We start from the raw sequence: 24,562 nt of genomic DNA on the forward strand, positions 1-24,562 counted from the left end.
TTTTTCTATTTTTTGTTCAGGTAGAGTGGGAGGGGGAGAGAGGAAGAGAGAGAGAAACATCGATGTGAAAGGGACACATCGAGTGGCTGCCACCCACACGACCAACCAGGGCCGGGGACAAACTGCAACCGAGGTACATGCCCTTAGAGGGAACCGAACCCAGGTCTCTCGGGACCGCAGGCTGATGCTCTAACCGCTGAACCAAACCGGCCAGGGCCCGAGGACATTTTTTGATATTTTGTTCAGATAGAGTGGGAGGGAGAGAGAGAGAGAGAAACATCGACGTAAAAGGGATACATCGAGTAGTTGCCATCCGCACAACCCAACCTGGGCCGGGGACAAACTGCAACTGAGGTACGTGCCCTTAGTGGGAACTGAACCCGGGTCTCTCGGGACCACAGGCTGACGCTCAAACCGCTGAGCCAAACCGGTCAGGGCAAAACTCCTTTTATTTTAAAAATGTGTGCACAAATCCACCTTTTAATGTATAGTGTGAGTATGCTTGTTCCCCCCCACCCCCCGCCAGAGGGACTGCCTTATACCAGGTCCTGGTTCTTGAGATAAATCTATTTCCCTTTGTGAACCAACATTGGCATATAACCCAGCTAGTTGTGGGATTGGCTAGTTTGGCTTGCTAAGCACCATATCCTTGACCATTGTGATGCCACAAAGGTATTGCCTACTTAGGAGGTCATTCTTCTTCTTCTTTTTGGTTAATCCTCAGGGGGGGGGGAGAGAGAGAGAGAGAGAGAGAGAGAGAGAGAGAGAGAGAGAGAAACATTGATGTGAGAGAGACACATCTATCAGCTGCCTCCTGACTCCTGATCTTAAACAGCTCTTTGACTCTGTGTGTATGGTGAGGGATACAAAGGAAAAAAAGCTCCATAAGAAACTTAGAGTTTTACTGGGTAGACTAGACATGCTTGTGAGGCACTTCTTGAAGAAGGGAATCCTACGTATATGTTATAACATAGGACAAGAATAAGTAAAGGGTTCATTGGACAGCAGGCATAAGTGCTACACAAATTCACATTCTTCAGTTCCTCTCATCTCTCCTGCCTCCTCATTCACCTTTTATTTCCTCACCTCCTACGCTTCAGTTCACTGATCTGTCTTCTCTTCTGCCATCGGCCTGGAATTGTGAGTAGGCTAAATTACGGGGCTGGGGGGACATGTGCTATCCTTTGCTGTTTGTTTTTCAGGGCCATCTTATCCATTCTCATAGCTTCAAATGCTTCCTGTACTCTCACTTCCCACAAATGTATGTCCAAAGCAGACCTCGTCTCTGAGCTTCGGAGCCGTGTGTCCACCTGCCTGTGTGCATAGGCATCTGCAGTTCCTCATTTCCCATCCTCTGCCTAAACTAGTTTCTCCTTGTTCGTTTCTTATCTCAGGGAATGGCACCACCATCAACTCCAGTGCCCAAGCCTGAAACCTTCATACCACGCTCCGTCTAGTTATTCTACCGCGAAACCCTCTCAGGTCGATTTGTTAAGTACCCACCGTATCCATATACTTCTGTTCCTACTGCCACTACCCTGGTCCGGGCCACCATCACCTCTCACCTGAACTGTTGCACCTCTTTCCTAGTTATGCACCTGCCCCCACTTTCTTACCCCCAAATCATTCTCCACTTTACAGCCAAAGGACTCTTTCTAAAATACAACCCTTTGTTGACTTCCAAGTCCCCTGAAGAGAAAGTGCAAAGTTCTTTGAGTAGCTTACAAGGCCCTATATCTTGCTCCTGCATCAGCTTCATTTATCAAAACTCTCCATCTCAAACTCTGTAGCTCAGTCATTCTGAGTTCCCAATTTCCATTCTTGGAGAATCGTGCTCTCTTCCTCTAGAATCCAAACCTTTGCACATGCTATTCCAGCGTCTGGTCGTTCCAGTTTCGGTGCTGCTGCGATTGAGCAGTGAGTGCAGACTGCTGACCACTGGATCTTTGCATTGTAAAGCTCCTCATTTGTCTTTCTTCTATTGCTTTCAGCATCCGTGGATGGTCATTATGTGAAGCGATGACTTCATAAGAGTTTAAAACTGGTGATTTTTTCTAGTTTGTCATTTCTTCTACATGTATTCGCTGGAATTGTTTTGTAAAGAATTTTCCCTTACCCACTAGGTCTATCTGGTATGCTAAAATACAGTTTGTACATGATTGGCAAGGTAACTTTAATTCTTTTATGATTTCTTTTTTTATCCTCACCCGAGGACATTCTTCCATTCTTTGTTCAGATAGAGTGGGAGGGAGAGAGAGAGAGAGAAACATTGACGTGAAAGGGACACATCGAGTGGCTGCCACCCACACAACCCAACCAGGGCCGGGGACAAACTGCAACCAAGATACATGCCCTTAGCGGGAACCGAACCCAGGTCTTTCTGGACCGCAGGCCGACGCTCTAACTGCTGAGCCAAACCGGCCAGGGCTGATTTTTTTTTTTTTTATTGTCACCCGAGGACATTTTTGCATTTATCTTCAGATAGAGCAGGAGGGAGAGAGGGAGGAAGAGAGAGAGAGAGAGAAACATCGATGTGAGAGAGACACATCAACTGGTTAGCACCCACACGACCCCAACAGGGACCAGGGACGAACTGCAACCGAGGTACGTGCCCTTAGTGGGAACCAAACCCGGCCTTAGTGGAACCGAACCCAGGTGTCTCTGGCCCATGGGCTGACACTCTAACCGCTGAGCAAACCGGCCAGGGCTATGATTGTATTTTTTAAAACTGTATTTAAATGAATGATTTGGAGTTTTGGACGATTTTATCAGAGAAAGCATTTATGTGCAGTGGATATCTTTCCAGAACAGCAGATAAAATCCTACTTAATCCACAGCGTAGATGAAACATTACACATAAGCAATGAAAAATAGAAAATATTTTTGTAATGTTAGTTTTAAACAAAAGGAAATTGAATGAATTTCTAAAATTTAACTTGAGTGCTAGTACTTGAGAGAAAGGCAGTCTTTTTTTTTATCCTCATCTGAGGACATTTTTCCTTTTTTTTCAGATAGAGTGGGAGGGAGAGAGAGGAAGAGAGAGAGAGAGAGGAAGAGAGAGAGAGAGAGAGAGAGAAACATCGATGTGAAGGGACACATCGAGTGGCTGCCACCCGCATGACCAACCAGGGCCGGGGACAAACTGCAACCAAAGTACGTGCCCTTAGCGGGAACCGAACCCCGGTCTCTCTGGTCCACAAGCCGACGCTCCAACCACTGAGCCAAACTGGCCAGGGCCAGGCAGTCTTAATTAGAGGAAGAAGAGGTAGATGGACACTTACGGCAATTTGAAAGAATCTCCTGAATACTTTCAAGAGCTTTTCCAATTTGTTGGCACTGGATCTTATGTTTAATCGTACTAAGGAGCTAAGCTATTTCCGTTTCTGGGACTGGTATTACACCAACACTGCTCTTGTACTCAGCAGCCAGGCCCTACGATCAGGAGAAATTTTCAGCTCACAAATGGAGAGAGGCACATCTTTCAATAGGCCGAGCATTAGAGGGGAATTAAAGAATTTGATGTGAGTGAGTGAAACTGAGTTGAGAATGGTAAAAGATAATAGGAAGGGCTTCAATGTTAGGACCTTAAATGCTGTGTCCTGGGACAGTGACTCTGAGATCAGTGGGAAGCAGAGCAGCGAGAGCCGTGGAAGGGCGAGATATTAAGGCTTTAGAAATCCTAGTGTCAGAGGTCTTGGGTACAGGAGTTTGAACCTAAGCAAAGACTCTAAGGCTGTAGACAAGAACCCAAGATATGTCCGGTTGGTGTGGCTCAGTGGTTGAGCATCGACCCATGCACCAAGAGATCACTGGTTTAATTCCTGGTCAGGGCACATGCCCAGGTTGTGGGCCCGATCCCCAGTGCAGGGCATGCAGGAGGCGGCCAGTCGATGTTCTCTCTCATTGATATTTCTCTCTCTCTCACTTCCTCTCTCTCTAAAAAAATCAATAAAGGGAAAAAAAATCCCAAGATATTATATGATAGGACAATAAGGTTCCAAACCAAAGTAGACTAAATATGAGAAGTCAAGAAAGGCTTCACAGAGACCTGTGTTGTGATCAGAAAACTCTTCTCAGGCCAGAAAGGTGCAGGGTGAAGTGTGATAACAAAGGCAGAGGAAGCAGCAGATGCAGAAGCGTAGAGGTGTGATAGCTTCAGTGGCTGGAATTTGATGAGACTGGGGACCATGTTATGGAGGGCTTTATAGACCATGCTGCAGATTTGAACTTTCGCTCTGTGGACCTTGGGGAACCACTGAAGGTATCTTATACTTGGAAGTTACATGGTCAGATTTGTGAATTTAAAAATTAGTAAATATTTTCAAATGTACTCATAAGTAAAGAGAATCATATACCCATGAACCACATTTAATAATTATCAAGATTTTGCCAGTCTTGTTTCAGTTATCTTTTTTTGTCTTTCTGTTTTCATTCTTTTAAAAAATTCGCTGAAGTATTTGAAAGCCAGTTGCAGATGTCACGTTATTTCACCCCTGTATGTTCATTGGCGTGTCTAAAAAGTACAGATACTTTCTTACATAGCCCTGCTGTCATTATGTTATCTTACAACTTTATTTTACTTTTATCCTCACCTGAGGACATCTTCAAATAGAGCGGGAGGGAGAGAGGGAGGAAGAGAGAGAATGAGAGACATCAATGTGAGAGAGACCATTGAGTGGTTGCCACCCACACGACCCCAACCGGGGCTGGGGACGAACTGCAACCGAGCTGTGTGCCCTTAACGGGAACTGAATCCCGGGCTCTCTGGTCCGCAGGCCGACGCTCTAACTGCTGAGCCAAACTGGCCAGGGCAGTTGTCTTACAACTTTAATAATTCCTTAATAGCATCTAATACCTAGCCCATTATAAAATTTCTCAGATGATCTCAAAAGATGATCAATTGGTTTGTTCATATAAGGATCCAAACAAGGTCTATATATTACATTTGATTATCTCTTTTTTCCAGCTTGATTGAGGTTGCTATAGACTAACTGTGCCCCCCTCAGATTAATATGTTGAAACCTAACCCCCAATGTGATAGTATTTGGAGGTGGGACCTTCGGGAGGGAACTAGTTCATGAGGACAGAGACCTCATGAATGGGATTAGTGCCCGTATGTATGTATGTATGTATTTATTTATTTATTCATTTAGTTGTTGTTGTTAATCTTCACCCAAGGCTATTTTTTCAATTGATTTTTAGAGAGAGTAGAAGGGAGACGGAGAGAGAGAAAAGGAGAGAGAGAGAGAGAGAGAGAGAGAGAGAGAGAGAGAGAGAGAGAGAGAAACATCAGTGTGAGAGAGACACATCGATTGGTTGCCTTTTGCATGCCCATGACTGGGGCCAGGGATTGAACCTGTAACACAGGGATTGAACCTGTGCCCTTGACTGGGAATTCGGTGCGTGGGCCAACACTGTAACCACTGAGCCACACCCGCCAGGGGTGGGATTAGTGCCCATATGAAAGAGCCCCCAGAGAGATCCCTGCCCGTTCCACAATGTGAGGACGCGGTGAAAAGAGGGGAGGTCATGAACTAGCAAGCAGGCTTTCATCAGACACTGGATCTGCCACTGGCTGATCTTGGACATTCCTGTCTCTGCAAGTGTGAGAAATAAGTTTCCGTTGTTTATAAGCCATGTAGTGTACAGTATTTTCTAAAGCAGCCCACACAGACCAAGACAAGGTATAATTGACATGGAAAATTGTTTACAATTGGATGATTTGATATAAGTGTACTTTCTGAAATATTCCCTGCAATCAAGGGGGACAAGGGTAATGAGGGAAATGCTGGTCAAGGGGTACAAAGTTTCAGTTATACAAAATAGTTATTGTGCCCTGGCCGGTTTGGCTCAGCGGTTAGAGTGTTGCCCTGCAGTCCAGAGAGACCCGGGTTCGGTTCTCGCTGAGGGCATGTACCTCGGTTGCGGTTTGTCCCCGGCTCTGGTTGGGTCGTGAGGGTGGCAACTGCTCGATGTGTCCCTTTCACGTCGATGTTTCTCTCTCTCTCTCTCCCTCCTACTCTATCTGAACAACAACAACAACAACAAAAAAGGAAAAATGTCCTCGGGTGAGGATAAAAAAAAAAAGTTATTGTTTCTAAATTTCTCTTAATCTAGAATAGTCTGTGCTTGCCTTTTTCTTTTTCAACTCATTGACTTCTTGTAACAAGTGGGTCAGTTGTCCTATGGAAAATCCCACATTTTGGATTTGTCTATTTTCTGTTTTGTGCTGTCATTTACTTTGTTCCTCTATACCCCAACCCCGTATTTTTCTATAATGGAAAGTAGCTTTAGAGTCTTGATGATATTCAAGTTCAACATTAAAATTTTATTTTTTTTATCCTCACCCGAGGACATTTTTCAATTTTTTGTTCAGATAGATAGAGTGGGAGGGAAATAGAGGAAGAGACAGAGAGAGAGAAACATCTACATGAAAGGGACACATCGAGTGGCTGCCTCCTGCACGACCCAACCAGGGCTGAGGACAAACTGCAACCGAGGTACATGCCCTTAGCGGGAACCAAACCCGGGTTTCTCTGGACCGCAGGCTGATGCTCTAACTGCTGAGCCAAACTGGTCAGGGCAATTTTTTTTTCTTTATTGATTTTAGAGAGAGAGAGGAAATGAGAGGGAGAGAGAAATAGAAACATCGATGAGAGAGAACATCAATTGGCCACCTCCTGCATGTACCCCACTAGGGATTTGATCCACAACCTGGGCATGTGCCCTAACCAGGAATCCAACCAGTGACCTCTTGGTGCATGGGTCAATGCTCAACCACTGAGCCACACCGGCCAGACAAGTTCAGTATTTTTTTTTGGTCAAGAATACTTCACATTTGGAGGCTCATGTCTAGTCCGCCTTAATGAATAGGTGACAGCCTTATTCCACTTTTCATCTGATGGTATAATACTTTGATAATCATTGGTAGAATTATTTTATTAGGAGTTTCAAAATGGTGACTTCCTGATTTTATCTTTTACATTAATTAGCTGGAATTCTTCTGAAAGTAAACTTTCCCTCATCAATGAGGGCTATTGCATTACCTGTACAGGGAAGGCAGGAGAGATGCTTAATTCTTGACCTTGGACTTGATCACCAATTTCCAGGATGAAGAGTTGGTGCCCTAGTTACTCACTTTTAGTGAGATCCAATAAGTTATATGTTTGTTCTCTCTCTATCATGAAATCATGTTTTTTTAAATGTATTCAATGAGTTTCAGTTGATTGCATTCATTATTCTTATTAATGCTAAAATTGTCCCATCTTTTACCAAAGTGTTGCCTCCCATATCCCTCTGACAGTACTCATTAGGGCTCCATAGCTTGTTTAATTTCCTACATAAAGCGTATCATGTATATTTCCTGCCCAGACCTGCCATTTCTCGAAGGTGCCCTAGTTTATTTATATTTTTTCTTTTTTTAACAATAGCTTTATTGAGGTATAATTTACACAGTATAAAACTCACCTATTTAAAGTATACAATTTAATGATTTTTAGTAAATTTATATAGGTATGCAACCATGACCACAATCTGATTTTAGAACATTTCCATGAGACTACAAGATTGCTTGTATACCCTTTTCCAGTCAACCCCCTTTCCTGCCCCTAGCCTCAGGCAACCACTAATCTGCTTTCAATTTCTATAGATTTCCCTTTGCTAGAGATTCATATAAATGGAATCATATATTATATAACCTTTGCATCTGGCTTTCACTTAGCATTGGTTTTTAATTTTAATTGAGATGTAATCTACCTACCATGAAATTCACCATTTTAAAGTATATAACTCAGTGGTTTTTAATATATTCACAAAGTTGCTTAACCACCACGACTATCTGATTCCAGAATATTTTATTTATTTTTATTTTAGAGAAAGGAAGAGAGAGAGACATAGATGTGAGAGAGAAATATCGATCAGTTGCCTCCTGTACGCTCCCCCACCAGGCATTGAACCTGCAACCTGGGTATGTGCCCTGACCCAGAGTCAAACCCACCACCTTTTGGTGTATGAGATGATGCTCCAACCAACTGAGCCACACCAGCCAAGGCCAGAATATTTTCATCAAACCCAAAAGAAGTTCTGTACTGGTTAGCAGTCACTTCTCATTTCTCCCCTCCCCCGAGCCCTTGGCAACCAATAATCTACCTTCTTTCTCTATGGATTTGCCCACTCTGGACATTTCATATGAATAGAATCATACAGCATGTGGCCTTTTGGTCTGGCTTCTTTCACTTAGCATACATAGTGTTTTCAAGGTTCATCCATGTTATAGAATGTGTCAGTATTTAGTTCATTCCTTTTTTTAAAACATGGTTTTACTGATTTTTTAGAGAGAGGGAGAGAGAAACATCAATGTGGGAGAGAAGCATCCATCAGCTGCCTCCTGCACACCCCCTACTGGAGATCAAGCCTACAACCTGGGCATGTGCCCTGACCGGGAATTAAATGGGGACCTCTCAGTTCATGGGACGACGCTCAATCCACTGAGCCACACCGGCCAGGCTAGTTTATTCTCTTTTTAAAATATTTTAAATTGGGACTTCCGGTCAAGATGGCACCGTAGGTAAATGCGGTATCGCGTCCTCCCACAACCACATCAAAGTTACAACTAAACTACAGAACAACCATCATTCAAAGCCGCCTGAAATCAAGCTGAATGGAAGTCCTACAACTACGGAATTAAAGCAGCTACATCCAGACTGGTAGGAGGGGCGGAGGCGGACGGGCTGGTCCCATACCCACGTGTGGCGGATAAAAATCAGGAGGACACCTCGGCTGGGAAGGTCCTCCCTGAGGACGGAGGGGTCCCCGTCCCACACCAGGTGCCCCGCTCAGGGTTCCAGTGCCAGGAAGAGAAGTCCCCATAACTTCTGGCTGGAAAAACCAGCGGGAACTGAGGCTCAGGAAGGCTGAAGCGGCTGGAGCCCCAGGCAGCTCCCTAAAGGGCCCGCGCATGAACTTATCGGACTTGCTCCCTCTAAGCCTGGAGGGGAGGCAGCTCCAGGGGCGCCAGAGACATACAGGGAAGAACTGAGCTGTTTGGCACTGGAGCGAGGGCTGGAGACGGGGCTTTCTCCAGGACAAACGTGCTGTCAGAGGCCTTTGTTCCTTTGGTGAGCCCTTCCCTGGGGCAGCAGACAGAAGCCTTATCTGGGACTCCAGCAACCTGGCTCACACTGGTAGCCCCGCCCTGGTGACTCTGTGAGGCCCCGCCCCACCCCACCCAACTTTCAGGCCCACCTAAGCTGTTGCCACTTGCTTAACCATAGGATTGGCCTGTCTTGGATCCTGTTTCAGGTTTTTCCTAAATTCTTTCAAAAGAGCAGCATCTGGTCTCAGCGAGCCCCATACCGCTCGTTAAGTAATACACAGAAACAAACACAAGGAGGCAGCCAAAATGAGGAGACAAAGAAACAGGTCCCAAATGAAAGAACAGAACAAACCTCAGGAAAAGAACTAAGCGAAATGGAGATAAGCAACCTAACAGATGCTGAGTTCAAAATACTGCTTATAAGGATGCTCAGTGAACTTAGTGAGAACCTCAGTGAACTTAGGGAGGGCCTCAAGAGCATAAAAATGGACCAGTCAGAAATCATGGATGCACAGTTAGAATTGAAGGAGGCATTAACTGAAATAAAGAATAATTTACACAGCTTCAATAATAGAGTACGTAAATCCAAGGGGCAAACCATCGATTTGGAATATAAGGAAGCAAAAAATGCCCAATCAGAACAGCAAAAAGAAAAAAGAATCCCCCAAAAAGAGGATAGTGTAAGGAGCCTCTGGGACAACGTCAAGCGTGCCAACATTCACATCTTGGGGGTGCCAGAAGGAGAAGAGAGAGAACAAGAAATCGAAAACCTGTTTGAAACAATAATGGCAGAAAACTTCCCTAACTTGGTGAAGGAAACAGACATACAAGTCCAGGAAGCACAGAGAGTCCCAAACAAGATGAACCCCAAGAGGTCCACACCAAGACACATCATCATCAAAATGCAAAAGGTTCAAGACAAAGAGAGAATCTTAAAAGCAGCAAAAGAAAGGCAGCTAGTTACCTACCAGGGAGTTCCCATTAGGCTGTCAGCTGATTTCTCAAAAGAAACTTTGCAGGCCAGAAGGGAGTGGCAAGAAATATTCAGAGTGATGAAAAGCAAGAACCTACAACCAAGATTATTCTATTCTGCAAAGCTGTCATTTAGAATCGATGGCCATATAAAGACTTTCCCAGACAAGAAAAAGTTAAAGGAGTTCATCGCTACCAAACCGTTATTATATGAAATGATGAAGGGTCTTTTTGAAGAAAAAGATAAAATATATGAACAAACAAAATGGCAATGAATACATATCTATCAGCAATGGAATCTACAAACAAAATGGACACCTAGAACAGAAACATTCTCATAGATACAGAGAACATTTTGTTGGTTGCCAGTTGGGAGGGGGGTTGGGGGAATGGGTGAAAAAGGTGAAGGGATTTAGAAGTACAAATTCATTGCTAGACTGACAAACCTCAAAGGGAAAGGGGTTGGGGGGGTGGGAAGAAATAAACCAAAGAACTTATATGCATAACCAATGGACACAGACAATAGTGTGGGAAAAGGTGGGAGGGGGGTGGGAGTGGGGAGGAGGGGGGTCAATGGGGGAAAAATGTGGAACATCTGTAATTTTACATTCAACAATATTTAAAAAAATAAATAAACAAAATGACTACTCTTTGCCAAAAAATAAAAATAAATAAAATAAAATATTTTAAATTGATTTTTAGAGAGAGAGGAAGGGAGAGAAACATCAATGTGAGAGTGACACATCAATCGACTGCCTCCTGCATGTCCTCTAACAGGGATTGAGCCAGAAACTCAGGCATGTGCCCTGACCAGGAATCGAACCAGCAACCTTTCCATGCATGAGACAATGCCCAACCAACTGAGCCACACTGGCCTGAGCTAGTTTATTTCTTTTTAGTCTGAGTAATATTTCATTGTATGAATATACCACATTTTGTTTATCCATTCATCAGCTGATGGACATTTTGGGTTGTTTCCACTTTTTGGGTGTCAATATAAGAAATGTCCAAACTTGTAGAGAATTTTTATGAGTTTATTTGAGTTAAACCAATGACATGCTGGGAAGCAAGATGTCAAATGCTCCAAGGAATGACACTTTTGCAGTTCCTTTTATACCTATGGAATTAAGGAGGGACCTCAAGAAAGATTCCATGAACATGGGAGAACCGAGGCAGGGAAATCTCTATTATGAGATTACAGGATAGTTAACAAGATTAGATGCTCTCTTTAGGGTGGTTACACTTCCAAGGGGTCTGAAAAAGAGGCATTTCAAAGATGTGTTAAGCTAGTGCACAAAAACAATGGATAGGGCTTGCTTAAGTTAAATATAAAACTTTTATATGCCTGGGGCATGACTACCCACCATTCCTAACCTGCCCAGTTAGGAATTTATGATCAGGTCATCCTGTGAGGTTACTTTTGGTTAGATTTATTACAGAATCCCTTTTTTGTTTACAGCAGTATGGTAGTTAACTTTACGTTTAACCTTTTGTGAAACTGTCACACTGTCTTCCAAAGCAGCCATAGCATTTTACATTCCCACCTGCAGTAGATGAGGGTTCCTGTTTTCTCCACATTGTTGCCGACACGTGTTTACTGTCCATCTATTTTTAAAACTTTTTTTCATCTATTTTTTTTTTTTTTAATCATAGCCATCCTAGTGGGTGTAGCCACTTTGAAAAACAGTCAGTAGTTCCTCAAAAGGTTAAGCTCAGGTTCTGAACCCTACCACCACCGAGATTGTTGTGGTTTTATTTCTGTTTTAAATTTGTTTAGCGAGCCCTGGTGTGGCTCAGTGGAATGAGCGTCATCCCATGGACTGAGAGGTCCCAGTTGGATCCTCAGTCAGGACACATGCCCAGATTGTGGGCTCCATCCCCAGTAGGGGATGTGTGAGAGGCAGCCAATCAATGTTTCTATCTCTCTCTCTCTCCCTCACTCCCTCTCTTTCTAAAAAAAATCAATAAAAACATATTAAAAAATACATTTGTTTAATGACTTGTCTGGACTAATTCTGTAGACTCTGTCTCCTCTTCAGTGTGTAGCCCACTGATGTTTCTGCTCTGTTTTTTTTTTTTTTTAATTCTTTTTATTTATAAGCATGGCTTCCTCTGTGTCATACCTGGATCAGGATAGCTTAGTGAACAATCATTTGTTAGAGGTTGTCTTTAAACACCTTGGGCCAGTATTGTCTTCCATCCTTTGTTGATGGAACTGTGTGTGTGTTGGGAAGCATATTCAAAGTTCAGGATGTTTACAAGTCTCCCCTGATTTTTACTGTCTGTATCTGTGTAAGTCTTTATGTTCAGCCATCATGTAGATGGCTAGGGCCCTCTCCAGTACCCTGAGCTTGAGGGCAGCTTGCATGTATGCATAGCCTTCTAGATCACCAAGGATACAGAGGGAGCTTATCAAGCCCCATTAGGGCTGTCATGTTTTCTGAATCTCTCTGCTAAACAGGCCTGCTGTTCTGTTGCTTGCCCCCACCATTATTATGACCTCAGGTAACTGATGTTGGTTTTCCCTGATCTAAGGAGTTTGCTATTGTTTTCAACACCCCTGGGCATAGGACTTTTTGTACTCATTTCTAAACAAGTAATTCCAGTCCAGCAGCCAAGTTGTTGGTTTTTAGGGCTTTGCCCTGCCCTGCCCTTGTAAACTCAGCTCCAGTGAAACTGGGAAGGGGGACATGAATAGCCTCAAGGTAAAACACCATAGATTCCCACTGTTCTAACCCAAGGTTCAGTAGGTTTTCTTAAAGACATCTTAATTTATGGTTTAATTTTGGTCTATTTTCATAGTCCCAAAATGGTTGTTTTTGTCACTGTTATATAGTTATCTCCCTGTTTTTTGGGGAGAGGATTTGCTGAACCCCTCACTCTGCCATTCCTGAAGTTCTGCTTAATTTATGTTTTGAAAGATCATTGTGGTACAGTCGAAGATCAGTTGGTGGAGGGGAAACTGGTGGTCAGCAGTATAAGTTTTTACTCAGTAGTCCTTTGTAATTTATAAAGAGGAGTGGAAAAATAGAAATAGTTGGGTTGATTTTTGGACAGGGGTTGGCAGAAGAGGTATGATGGAAAATCAAGGGGATAGGAGAATTCAGAGTGCTGGTTACTATCTATGAAGTCCCACTGTCTATGGACTCTTTTCTAGGTAGAGAAGGAAGTGAAGTCCACAGGGACATGGTGCCCTTGAAAAATAGGTAACAGGCTTGATAAATTAAAGGCCTAAGGAAGTTGGGGGTAAATTCAAGGAGAGTGAGGTAATGGAGAGGTAGAAAAACTAGTAGTTCAGAGAATGGATTCTGTGTTTGGTTTTGGAGGTACAGCCAGTACAGTTGTCACTACAGAAATAGACAATTGAAATTGTTGAGAGGAAATTCGAATAAGATTTGTCATACTACTCAATTTTATCACCCTCTCAATGTGAAATGTCAACTTCCAGGTTTCTCCCCTACCTTCACTGAAGACTTTGGGAACAGCTGTTGTCCTTTCCCCTTTCATCCTGAAAGCCTTCATCATCACCCTTGATGATCTAGGACTCAAACCTGATCTTGGTACATGGAGAGAGGTGAGTAAAGGAAATGAGCAACCTCCAATTAAAAGCTCTGCAAAGTTACGCAGAGTTAAGGAGAGATGGAGGCTGAATGGATGAGCAAGACCAAAAGCAAGACAGTTTTAGGAAATAGTAGATCCTTCCTTCCTTCCTTCCTTCCTTCCTTCCTTCCTTCCTTCCTTCCTTCCTTCCTTCCTTTCTTCCTTCCTTCCTTCTTTCCTTCCTTCCTTCTTTTTTGCTTAAGCAAAGGGTACAATTAGGGGTATAATAGAACATTGGAATCTATGTTAGTTTGAAGCCAAAATATAACTAGAACCATTATTGTTAAAAATATTATTAGTTAGGTGATATGCTAAGGAAACTGAACTTATTTATTTTGTTTAGATATTAGGGACATTTTGTAACTGGTGTTGGTAGCTGGGAAGCAGTTTGACAGTTTTGGAATACTTGGACTATGGCAGGTGTGAAATTGGTGTATAATTAGTAAGTTTTTAATAATACCATTGGAATTGAAGTTGACTATAGATCATAATTTTTATAGGAATGTGTTCAGCAGACTGTGATGAATTCTGGTCTTTCTGTAATTAGAAAATCAGAGCTTTACAAATGTATTGACTTTTTGAAATAATCTTTTTCTATTCTCTTCCAGAACCATCTGCAACCCACAATATATAGAGGACTGTATAGGATCTGCTTCAGCGTGAGGGTTTGGATCTCAATTGCCCTGACTCTATTTCATATGACTGTGTCTCAGTATAAGGAAGATATGTGTTTAAGCTAGAAGGAAAGGAAAAGAGAAAATCTAAAGCCAAAATGAGACTGAATTGGAGGTGTAAACCTCCAGTTTTGAAAACCTTAAGAAGATTAACTGCTGTGATGGTAATTAGGCACATTTTCAGTTCTAGCTATCGTTTGTTATGAACTGAAAGAACATTGAAATAATGAGATCCAGAGGTGCATAATCGCTGGCAGTGGGATGGAGGTAGGGAGTCGGTTAGCTGGCAAGGAGCCTTAGAGCTAGCTGTTTTTCTATTAATACTGTATATTTGGTATTGGTTGATAACAGTAGAAAATGATTTATGATCACTCTGGGGACTTAGTATACTGATTTCTACTGTTAGAGTATGAATGTGCTTAATGGTTATTCTTATAAATGTAATATTTCTTTTATGTCACTGTAGCAGCCATCAGAAAAGAGATCACAGAAAAGCTATTACCTGTACAGTCCTCTTAATCATTTGTGACGTGGGGTATTAGCTCCTAGGCTGTCAGAATTCCAGTTCACGAGGCAACCCTTATCCTCCTGGTCGAGGCAGGTGAGCAGTCCCCAGGACGAGCTGCATGTTCTCTAGAAAAGAACAAGAGCAAAAAGCAAAGAAGGTATGTATAGGGAAATCTAGACAGGATGCTTAGATGCTAGAGGAGAAGTTAACGACTGGGCCTTAAGCAGCAAAGCGGAGGGGAGAACCGCAGGGGTCACATACAGCCTCAGAAGAGTGGTATCTATGAAACATAAACACTGGAAGAACTAAGTCTCTTTTGTGACCTGGCTTTACTTCAAGAATGAAGACACTTAGATTGAACTGCATTAAAAATATCTCCGGAGGCAAGGTTAAATAGGAGGAAAGTGTGCTTTGAAGTTAAAATAGATGGAAATGTGATTGTACTGAAGTATTGTTTTCAAATGAAATAGTAGCTATATAGAGGTGATATTTTAAGTATTTCTTTAATATTTAATAGTTAAAAGAATGAATCCTAGCTCTTTCGTTTACTGTGTGACCATGTGAAAATTATTTACCTTCCCCAAACCTAAAGGATAGGTAGTCCCTTTACCTATAAAATAAATTAATGAAACTTATGTGGATATTGTAAGAATTAAAGGAAGAAATATATGTAGTATGTAGCATGATGCCTGGCTGAGTAGATAATAACCGTTGTCAGGTGGTGGAAGGGAGAGTTAATGAAATGGATGTTCAATAACGGAATGCCTCGTTCTTCACAGCTAGGTATGCAGTTCGTTATTTCTTGTCAGAGAAGCTGACAGCAGGATGCTTCAGGATCAGAACCTCTTGGAGATCAGGCCACCGTGCGTGCTAATTAGGCCATTTTGAAGGAAGGTAATTGCCATTGTTTCCTGAGTTTATAACAAATTTGGTCTTCTGTAAACTTTCCTCCCAGAATAATGCTTTTAACATTAGTATTTTTAGTTAGATGTACCATGAGTATTTGTAACCTTTTTATTTTTTTGACTTGGATCTTGAATTTTGCAGAAGATAGCAAAATGATGGACAGGTCAGGTAGACAGGCCGTGCTAGTTGAAAACAGAAGATGGGAAGAGTATAAAAGGTCGAGATTTCCCCATAGTTAGTGTGGCTAACCTGCATCTAATTCATTGTCTGGGTAGGTGAAGCAAAACACCTGGGATCCTAAGCGGTCCTAATGAGGACCCTGGCCCGCCCACTTAAGGTAAGGAGGAAGAGAAAGGCTTCTCAGTCTAGATAGCTTTTTGTGGACCTAGTTCTGTTAGGCCTAAAAAGGAGCCATGGAAGAGAAAAATTTAAAGGTACAGGATTTTTGTTGTTGTTATTTCACATTCTGTTTGAAGAGTCTCTGATTCAAACATTTATGTTTCATTTTAAATACTTCATTTTCTTTTAGAGTAGTTTCTGATTCACAGCAAACTTGAACGGATTTGCTCCTAATTCCATCGATAATTTGGACTAGACTTAGCTGGGTATTTCTTCTGCTGGTCTTGGCGGCTTGGTGGCTGGATGATTTAAAATGCCCTCACCCCCTCTGGCAGCTGGCAAGCTATCAGCCCAGGCGCCTAGATTTGCTTTGACCTCTCTAGAAGGTTTGAACTGGTTCGTATGGTGGCAAGCACCCAGGTACAAGTGCTTTGCGAGCTCCTGCTTACATCGCGTTTGTAGATATCATACTGGCAAGTCACATGGCCCAGTCCAGAGTCAGCGTGAAGGAAGACTACCCAAGGGTGTGGATTCAAGGACGCATGATTCATCGGGAGCGATTGATCCCGCATTTCCCATGTCTGTGCTTTTTAGGGATACATATATGTAGTATATATATTAAAACGTATGGAAATCAGAGATATGAGAGTCTGAATAGTGGTTACCTCTGGGGAAGTAGGAAGATGAATGGAGAAGTGATAGGTGCACATGATACTTAAATTGCAGCAGTAATGTTTTATTTCTCTAAAAAATAGGAAGAAAATTTGGCAAAAAATTAATATTTAACAAACTGGGTCGTGGGTACATGGGTGTCTATTATTCTCTATCCTTTTTTTTTTTTTTTTTTTTTTGCTTAAAGTATTTTCCAATTTAAAAAAAGTGAATGGGAGGTGTGGAAATGCAAACTAATTTTTGAAGACATTTTGCAAAGGGGAAGGGTAATAGAGAAAGCAGGCAATAGCTAGACAAAAAAGCATAGTTGAAGGAGCACTGTTTTTTTAAAACAGGGAAAAACGAGAACAGTAATGAGTTGAAGAGAAGGTATCAGTAGGTTAGGCTGCTGAAAGAGGAAGTTAATTCAGTAAGTACTCCTGACTTTTATCAAAGAGCAAGAGATAAGTATAGGCAAGGATGTGAAGAAAAGGGAATACGTGTACACTATTGATGGAAATGTAAACCACTATGGAAAAAAATATGGAATTTCCTCAGAAAAATTAGAAATAGAGCTACAATATGATCCAGCAATCCCACCTGTGTGATAGAAATGAAATCAGTATCTCAAAGAGATATCTGTGCTCCCATGTTCATTGCAGCATTATTCACAGTAGCCAAGATATGGCGATAACCGAAATGTCCATCAACAGATGAATGGGTAAAGGAGATGTGATACACACACACACACACACACACACTGACATATTCAGCTATGAGAAAGGAAATCCTGCCATTTGTAACATTATGCTAAGTATAGTCCAGACAGAGAAAATAAAATACTGTATGATCTCACTTACATGTGGTATCTTTTAAAAAACTTTTCATTGATTTTTTTAGATAGAGAGGAAGAGATGGGGGGTGGGGAGGGGAGAGAGAGAGAGGGAGAGAGAGAGAGAGAGAGAAACATCTATATAAGAGTGAATCATTGCCCGGCCAGTATGACTCAGTGATTGAGCATCGACACATGCACCAAGAGGTCACCGGTTTGATTCCCGGTTAGATCACATGCCCAGGTTGTGGGCCCGATCCCCTATGAGGGGCATGCAGGAGGTGGCCAATTGATGTTCTCTCTCATCGGTGTTTCTATCTCTCTCCCCCTCTCCCTTCCTCTCTCTCTAAAATCAATAAAGAAAAAAAATTTTTTTTTAAAAAGAGTGAATCATCGATCAGCTGCCTCCCTCATGACCCCTACTGGGGATCAAGCCTGAAACCTGGGCACGCGCCCTGACCAATTGAACCGGCTTGTTTTGTAAAGATCATTTGGGAAGCAGTATAGAAACTACCACTCTGGAGCGGGGAGAGAATGGTGGCAGGACTAGTCAGCAGGCATTGCAGTAAATAACCCACCTGATATTATAAAAGTCTGAACCCAGATTATGGCAATGCAAGGGAAAGGCCAGATTTGGCCAAATGATGTTTATGAGGTAGAACCAATATAATTCATGCTGATTCATTAAATGTCCAGTGTTAGGGAGGAGAGATGGAGCAAAAGCAAGATTTTCTAGTTTGGGAACCTGCCTTGCGATGGAGAATGAGAATATAACCCAAGAATCCGGTAAATTGCAGGGGCCTGGGGCAGTGGAAAAGACGTCTGATTTTAGAACAGTGGAGCTTACGGTACCTTCGTAGCCTGCAGGTAGAGAGGCTTCAAGTACTTTGGAAATAGAGGTCTTGAGCTTAAGCAGGAGTTTGGAGTTAGTATTAAAATGTTTGGGCCCTGGCCAGTGTGCCTTAGTTGGTTGGAGGATAGTCCCATACACTGAAAGGTGGCGGGTTCGATTCCAGGTCAGGGTACATACCCAGGTTGCAGGTTTGATCCCTGGTTGAAGTGTGTATGGGAGGTAACTGATTGATGTTTCTCTCTCATCTCTCTCTCTCTCTCTCTCTCTCTCTCTCTCTCTCTCTCTGGTTTGATCCCTGGTTGAAGTGTGTATGGGAGGTAACTGATTGATGTTTCTCTCTCATCTCTCTCTCTCTCTCTCTCAAATCAACAAGTCCCTCCAATGTGGCTCAGTGGTTGAGCATTGACCTATGCACCAAGAGGTCACCGGTTGGATTCCTGGTCAGGGCACATGCCCAGGTTGTGGGCCCCATCTCCAGTGGGGGGCATGCAGGAGGCGGCCAATTGATGTTCTCTCTCATCGATGTTCTCTCTCATTGATGTTTCTCTCTCTCTCTTACTTCCTCTCTCTCTCAAATCAATAAAAAGCGTATCCTCGAGTGAAGAAAAAAAAATTGGGATTTATCAGCTATAGGTGACAGCTGAAGATATGTAAGTAGACATACTTTTCCCAGTGAATAGACGTTGGATAGACGAGGAGCATCTGACAGGTGAAGGTAAGAAGGATTTAAAAAATGAGGAGACAGTATTGTCCCAGAGGCCAAGAAGCGGAACTCTATAAAAAATAAGAGCAATTAATAGACATAGGCTATGTGAATATAGGCCAGTGAATCCAGCAACTGGGAAGCTTTCCTTTATAGTTTCATAAAGTCATGGCAGAAGCCAGACTACTGTGGACTGAATGCAAGAACAAAATACAGACAGTGTGTGTGGGCTAATCCTTCCAGAAATCGGGCTGTGGAAGGAAGGAGGGAAAAGGGATGGAAGTTTGTAATAAGATAGGGTGAACAGAAGTGGTTTTAGAGTGGGAAAAGTTAATAAATAAAGTTAACAAATAAATAAAGAAAATGTTGAAAATTGAGGAGAAGGGATAACTCATAGAGCCAGAGTCTGAGACAATCTTCCTTATGAATTCTCTGGTGATTACGGCACATAATTTGCCTTGGGATGCTCAGAGTGTGGGGGAAAAAAAAAAAAAAAAAACAACAGACAAAAGGCAAGAGGAAGAGAGATACAAGAAAATAAAAGCTTGGACTTTCTGTTCATTACTTCCTTTTATATTTTAGAGAATACTTATCATAAAGTACAATGAGCCTCTCTCTGGGTCTGATGATCTGCGCTGTTCCTTTGTTGTAGAAGATTCTGTTCACTTCTCTGGCTGAAAAAGCTACTAGGAAATGCAACTCAGCTCAATTACCATTAAAATGAACCATCTCTTTGGTAACTTTTTTCTTTCAGCTTTATTGAGATATCCTTGACATATAATGTTGTGTAAATTTAAGCTGTACAACGTATTCATTTCATACATTTGTATATTGCGAAATGATCACCGCTACAGTGATAGCTAGCACTTCTATCACGTCACATAATTACCATTCTTTTTTTTGTAGTGATAATATTGTTTTTTTCTTTATTGATTTTAGGGAGAGAGGAAGGGAGTGGAAGAGAGAGATAGAAACATCGATGAGAGAGAACATCAATTGGCCGCCTCCTGCATGCCCCCCACTGGGGATGGGGACCACAACCTGGGCATGTGCTCTGACCGGGAATCGAACCAGTGACCTCTTGGTGCATGAGGTGACCCTCAACCACTGAGCCACACCAGCCGGGTTGTGATAATATTTAAGATCTACTGTCTTAGCAACTTTCAAGGATGTAATACAATATTATTAACTACAATCACAATGCTGTGCAGGTACTTCTGTTACTCTGATCATTTTTTAAATAAATTGCTTGTTTTACTGTTGAGTTGTACGAGTTCTTTATGTTTTTCCGATTTTATCTCCTTATCAGATATATGATTTGCAAATATTTTCTCCCATTTGGTAGGTTGCCTTTTCATTTTGTCGATTATCTCTTTTGCTCTGCAGAGCTTTTCAGATGTACTTAGTCCCACTTTTGTTGCTTGGGCTTTTGGTGTTGTATCCAAAATATCATTGCTAAGACCAAGTCAGGGAGCGTTTTCCCTATGTTTTCTTCTAGGAGTTTTATGGTTTCAGGTCTTATGTTTAAGTCTATAATTGACTCTGAGTTACTTTTTGTGACTGGAATAAGATAGGGATCCGATTTCATTCTTCTGTATGTGGGTATCCAGTTTTTCCAGCACCATTTGTTGAAGCAACTATGCTTTCCCCATTCAGTATTCGTGACTCCCTTGTCACATATTATTCGACTATATGCAAGGGTTTATTTCTGGATTCGCAGTTCTGTTTCATCAGTCTATGTGTTTATTTTTCATGCCAGGACTACATTGTTTTGATTACTGTAGCTTTTAGTGTAGTTTGAAATGAGAACGTGTGATGCTTCCATTTCTTCTTTCTCAAGGTTGCTTTAACTATTCAGGGTCTTTTCTGGTCCATATTAATTTTCGGATTTTTTCTATTTCTGTAAAAAATGTCATTGGAATTTTGATAGGGACTGCATTGATTCTATAGATGGCTTTGGTAGTACAGACATTTTAAAAATATTAATTATTCTGATCCTTGAATATGGGATATCTTTCCATTTGTTTGTTTCTTTGATTTCTTTCTTTAAAATCATGCAGTTTCCAACCTCTCCAAACAGGACATACAAATGGCCAAGAGACATGTGAAGAAATGCTCAACATCACTAATCATCAGAGAGATGCAAATTAAAACAACCATGAGGTATCACCTCACACCTGGCAGATGGCCGCCATCAACAAATCATCAAACAACAAGTGTTGGCGAGGGTGTGGAGAAAAGGGGACTCTAGTACACTGCTGGTGGGAATGCAGACTGGTGCAGCCACTATGGAAAACACTATGGTGTTACCTCAAAAAATTAAAAATTGAACTGCCATTTGACCCAGTGATCCCACTTCTAGGAATATACCCTAAGAAGCCCGATACACCAATCAGAAAGAATATATGCATCCCATGTTCATAGCAGCACTATTTACAATAGCTAAGATCTGGAAACAGCCCAAGTGTCCATCAGTAGACAAATGGATAAAAAGCTGTGGTACATATACACAATGGAGTACTATGCAGCTGTAAGAAAGAAAGATCTCTTATTCTTTGAGACAACCTGGAGGGACCTGGAAAGTATTATCCTAAGCAAAACAAGCCAAGCAGAGAAAGACAAATACCACATGATCTCACTTATTTGTGGAATATAATGAACATAACAGTCTGAGGAACAGGGTAGACCCAGAAACTTGGAAGTAGGGTGCAGACTGACAGCCCTCAGATGAGGGGATGGTGGGGGGAGGGAAGAGATAAACCACAGAACTTATATGCATGTACGTGTAACCAATGGACATAGACAACAAAGCCGGGGACGGGGTGGGGGGAATGGGGAGGAGGGTGTCAATGGGGTAAAAAAGGAGAAACATCTGTAACAAAAATAAAATTTAAAATAAAAAAAAATCATGCAGTTTTCAATGTAAAGATCTTTTCACCTCTTTGGTTAGATTTAGTTGTCAGGTAAAATGATGGGTGCTATAATGAGTAATGTTGTAAACTAAGAACTTGAAGAAAGAATTACTCATAGAAACTGAAATAAGAATTGTCATCTAGCCCTGGCCAGTGTAGCTCAGTGGGTTGGCGCATCATCTCATACACTGAAAGGTCATGGGTTCGATTCCAGCCAAGGCATACACCCAGGTTGCAGGTTTGAGCTCCAGTTGGGGCACGTGAGGGCAACTGATCAATGTTTCACTCTCATCGATGTTTCTCTATCTCTCTCTCTCTCCCGCCCCCCCCCCCCTTACTCTCTCGAAAATCAATTTAAAAAGCATGTCCTGGGGTGAGGATTTAAAAAAAATTTTTTTAAAAGAATGATCATCTAAAACATGAGATTAGCCAGCTGTAGAAGTGGTTTATAAGTGTGATTCTTACAGAAACATAGAAAACAATGAAATTAATCAAGGTACAACTTTAGAGCTGGGAGGTAACTAAAGAAAGCATTTCCGCAAACATTTTATAGACTTTTAAGATTACTCCAGTTTTTCTACATGTCTTTTAGTTTTTTACAACAGAAAAGTATGTACAAATATTTCCATGTCCACATATACAGATCTGTCTCCACCCCCCCCCCCAAGTTTCATATTGTGGTAAATGTATATAGCCTAAAGTTTATCATTTTAACTATCTTTTCAGCAAAGTTCAGCAGCATTAATTACATTTATGTTGATGTACAACCATCATCTACCTCCAGAACATTTTTATCAACCCGAACTAATTTCTCCACATCCCCACTGACACTTGTTATCATCTTTTGTTTTTGTAAAATAATAGTCATCCTACTATTCTAGTGGGTGTAAAGTGATATTTCACTGAGGTATTGGTTTGCTTTCAATCATGATTGGTGATGTGGAACATCTTTTCACATGTTTGTTGGCCATTTGTATATCTTTGGAGAAATGTCCGTTCAAGTCTTTGCCTATTTGTTTTTTTAAAGGAAGAGTTCTTTCTCTCTCTCTCTCTCTCTCTCTCTCTCTCCTCACCTGAGGATATTTTTACATTTATCTTCAAACAGAGTGGGAGAGAGAGAGAGAGAGAGAGAGAGAGAGAGAGAGAGAGAGAGAGAAACATTGATGTGAGAGAGACGCATTGATTGGTTGGTTGCCACCCACATGACCCCAACTGGGGCCAGGGACTAACTGCAACTAAGGTACTTGCCCTTAGCCGGAATTAAACCCGGGACTCTTTGGTCCACGGGCCAATGCACCAACGGCTGAGCTAAACCCGCCAGGGCTCTTTTGCCTATTTTTAAATTGGGTTGTTTTTGTTGTTGATCTCCTTCACTTTTCAAGAATAAATTTGCTGGATACAGAATTCTAGTTTTGGTGTTTTGTTCTTTCACACTACATATTTCACCACACTCTCTTCTTGCTTGCATAGTTTCTCATGTAATTCTTATCTTTGTTCCTCAGTAGGTAAGGTGTTTTTTAACTCTGACTTCTTTAAAGATCTTGACTTTGTCTTTGATTTTTTTGTAATTTGAATATGATATACATAGGTGTAAATTTTTAAAATATTTATCCTGATTGGAGTTCACTGTGTTTCCTGGCTCTGTAGTTTGTTATCTGTCATTAATTTTGGGAAATCCTCAGCCCTTATTAATTCAATATTTCTTCTGTTTCTTTCTTTCTTCTCTTTCTGGTATTCTCATTATGCATATATTATACCATTTTAATTGTTCTACAATTATTGCATATTATGTTTCATCTTTTTCATTCTTTGCATTCCAGTTTTGGAGGTTTATATTTACATATATTCAAACTTACTAATTCTTTCCTCATTTATGTACAATCTATTAATGAACCCATAAAAGACATTCTTTATTCCTTGTATAATGTTTTTTATTTTTAGCATTTCCTTTTGATTCTTCCTTAGAGTTTCAATCTCTCTGCTTACATGACCCATCTATTCTTTTTTAAAAAAATATTTTTTCTTTATTGATTTTAGAGAGAGAGGAAGGGAGAGGGAGAGAGAGATAGAAACATCGATGAGAGAGGACATTGATTGGTCACCTCCTGCATGCTCCCCAACTGGGGACCTGGCCCACAACCTGGGCATGTGTCCTGACCAGGTATTGAACCAGCGACCCTTTGGTGCATGGGTTGATGCTCAACCACTGAGCCACACCGGCAGGGTGACCCATCTATTCTTGTATGTTGTCCATTTTTTCCAATAGAGGCCTTGGCATATAGTTATTTAAAATTCCTGTTCTGATCTGATCATTCCAAAATCTCTGCCATATCTGAGTTTAGTTCTGATGCTTTCTCTGTTTCTTTCTACTATGTTTTTATCATTTAATATGCTTTGCAGTGTTTTGTTGAAAGCTGGACATAATGTATAGATATGCTTCACTTTATTGGACTTTGTTTTATTGGGTTTCACAGATGTCATATTTACAAATTGAAGGCAAGATGCTCCACCAGCAAAA

General features: G+C 41.5%; 1 long non-coding RNA gene across 1 annotated transcript; it reads left to right on the forward strand.

The window, feature by feature from the left end:
* Positions 1 to 334: 334 nt before the first annotated feature.
* On the forward strand, positions 335 to 24,562 carry LOC118636597. Its single transcript, XR_004960670.1, has 5 exons — positions 335 to 354; positions 13,515 to 13,640; positions 14,275 to 14,504; positions 15,628 to 15,742; positions 24,519 to 24,562. It is a non-coding gene; the product is annotated as an uncharacterized LOC118636597 (long non-coding RNA).

The sequence above is a fragment of the Molossus molossus genome, unplaced genomic scaffold, assembly GCF_014108415.1.
Source record: "Molossus molossus isolate mMolMol1 unplaced genomic scaffold, mMolMol1.p scaffold_m16_p_2, whole genome shotgun sequence".
Taxonomy (NCBI): domain Eukaryota; kingdom Metazoa; phylum Chordata; class Mammalia; order Chiroptera; family Molossidae; genus Molossus; species Molossus molossus.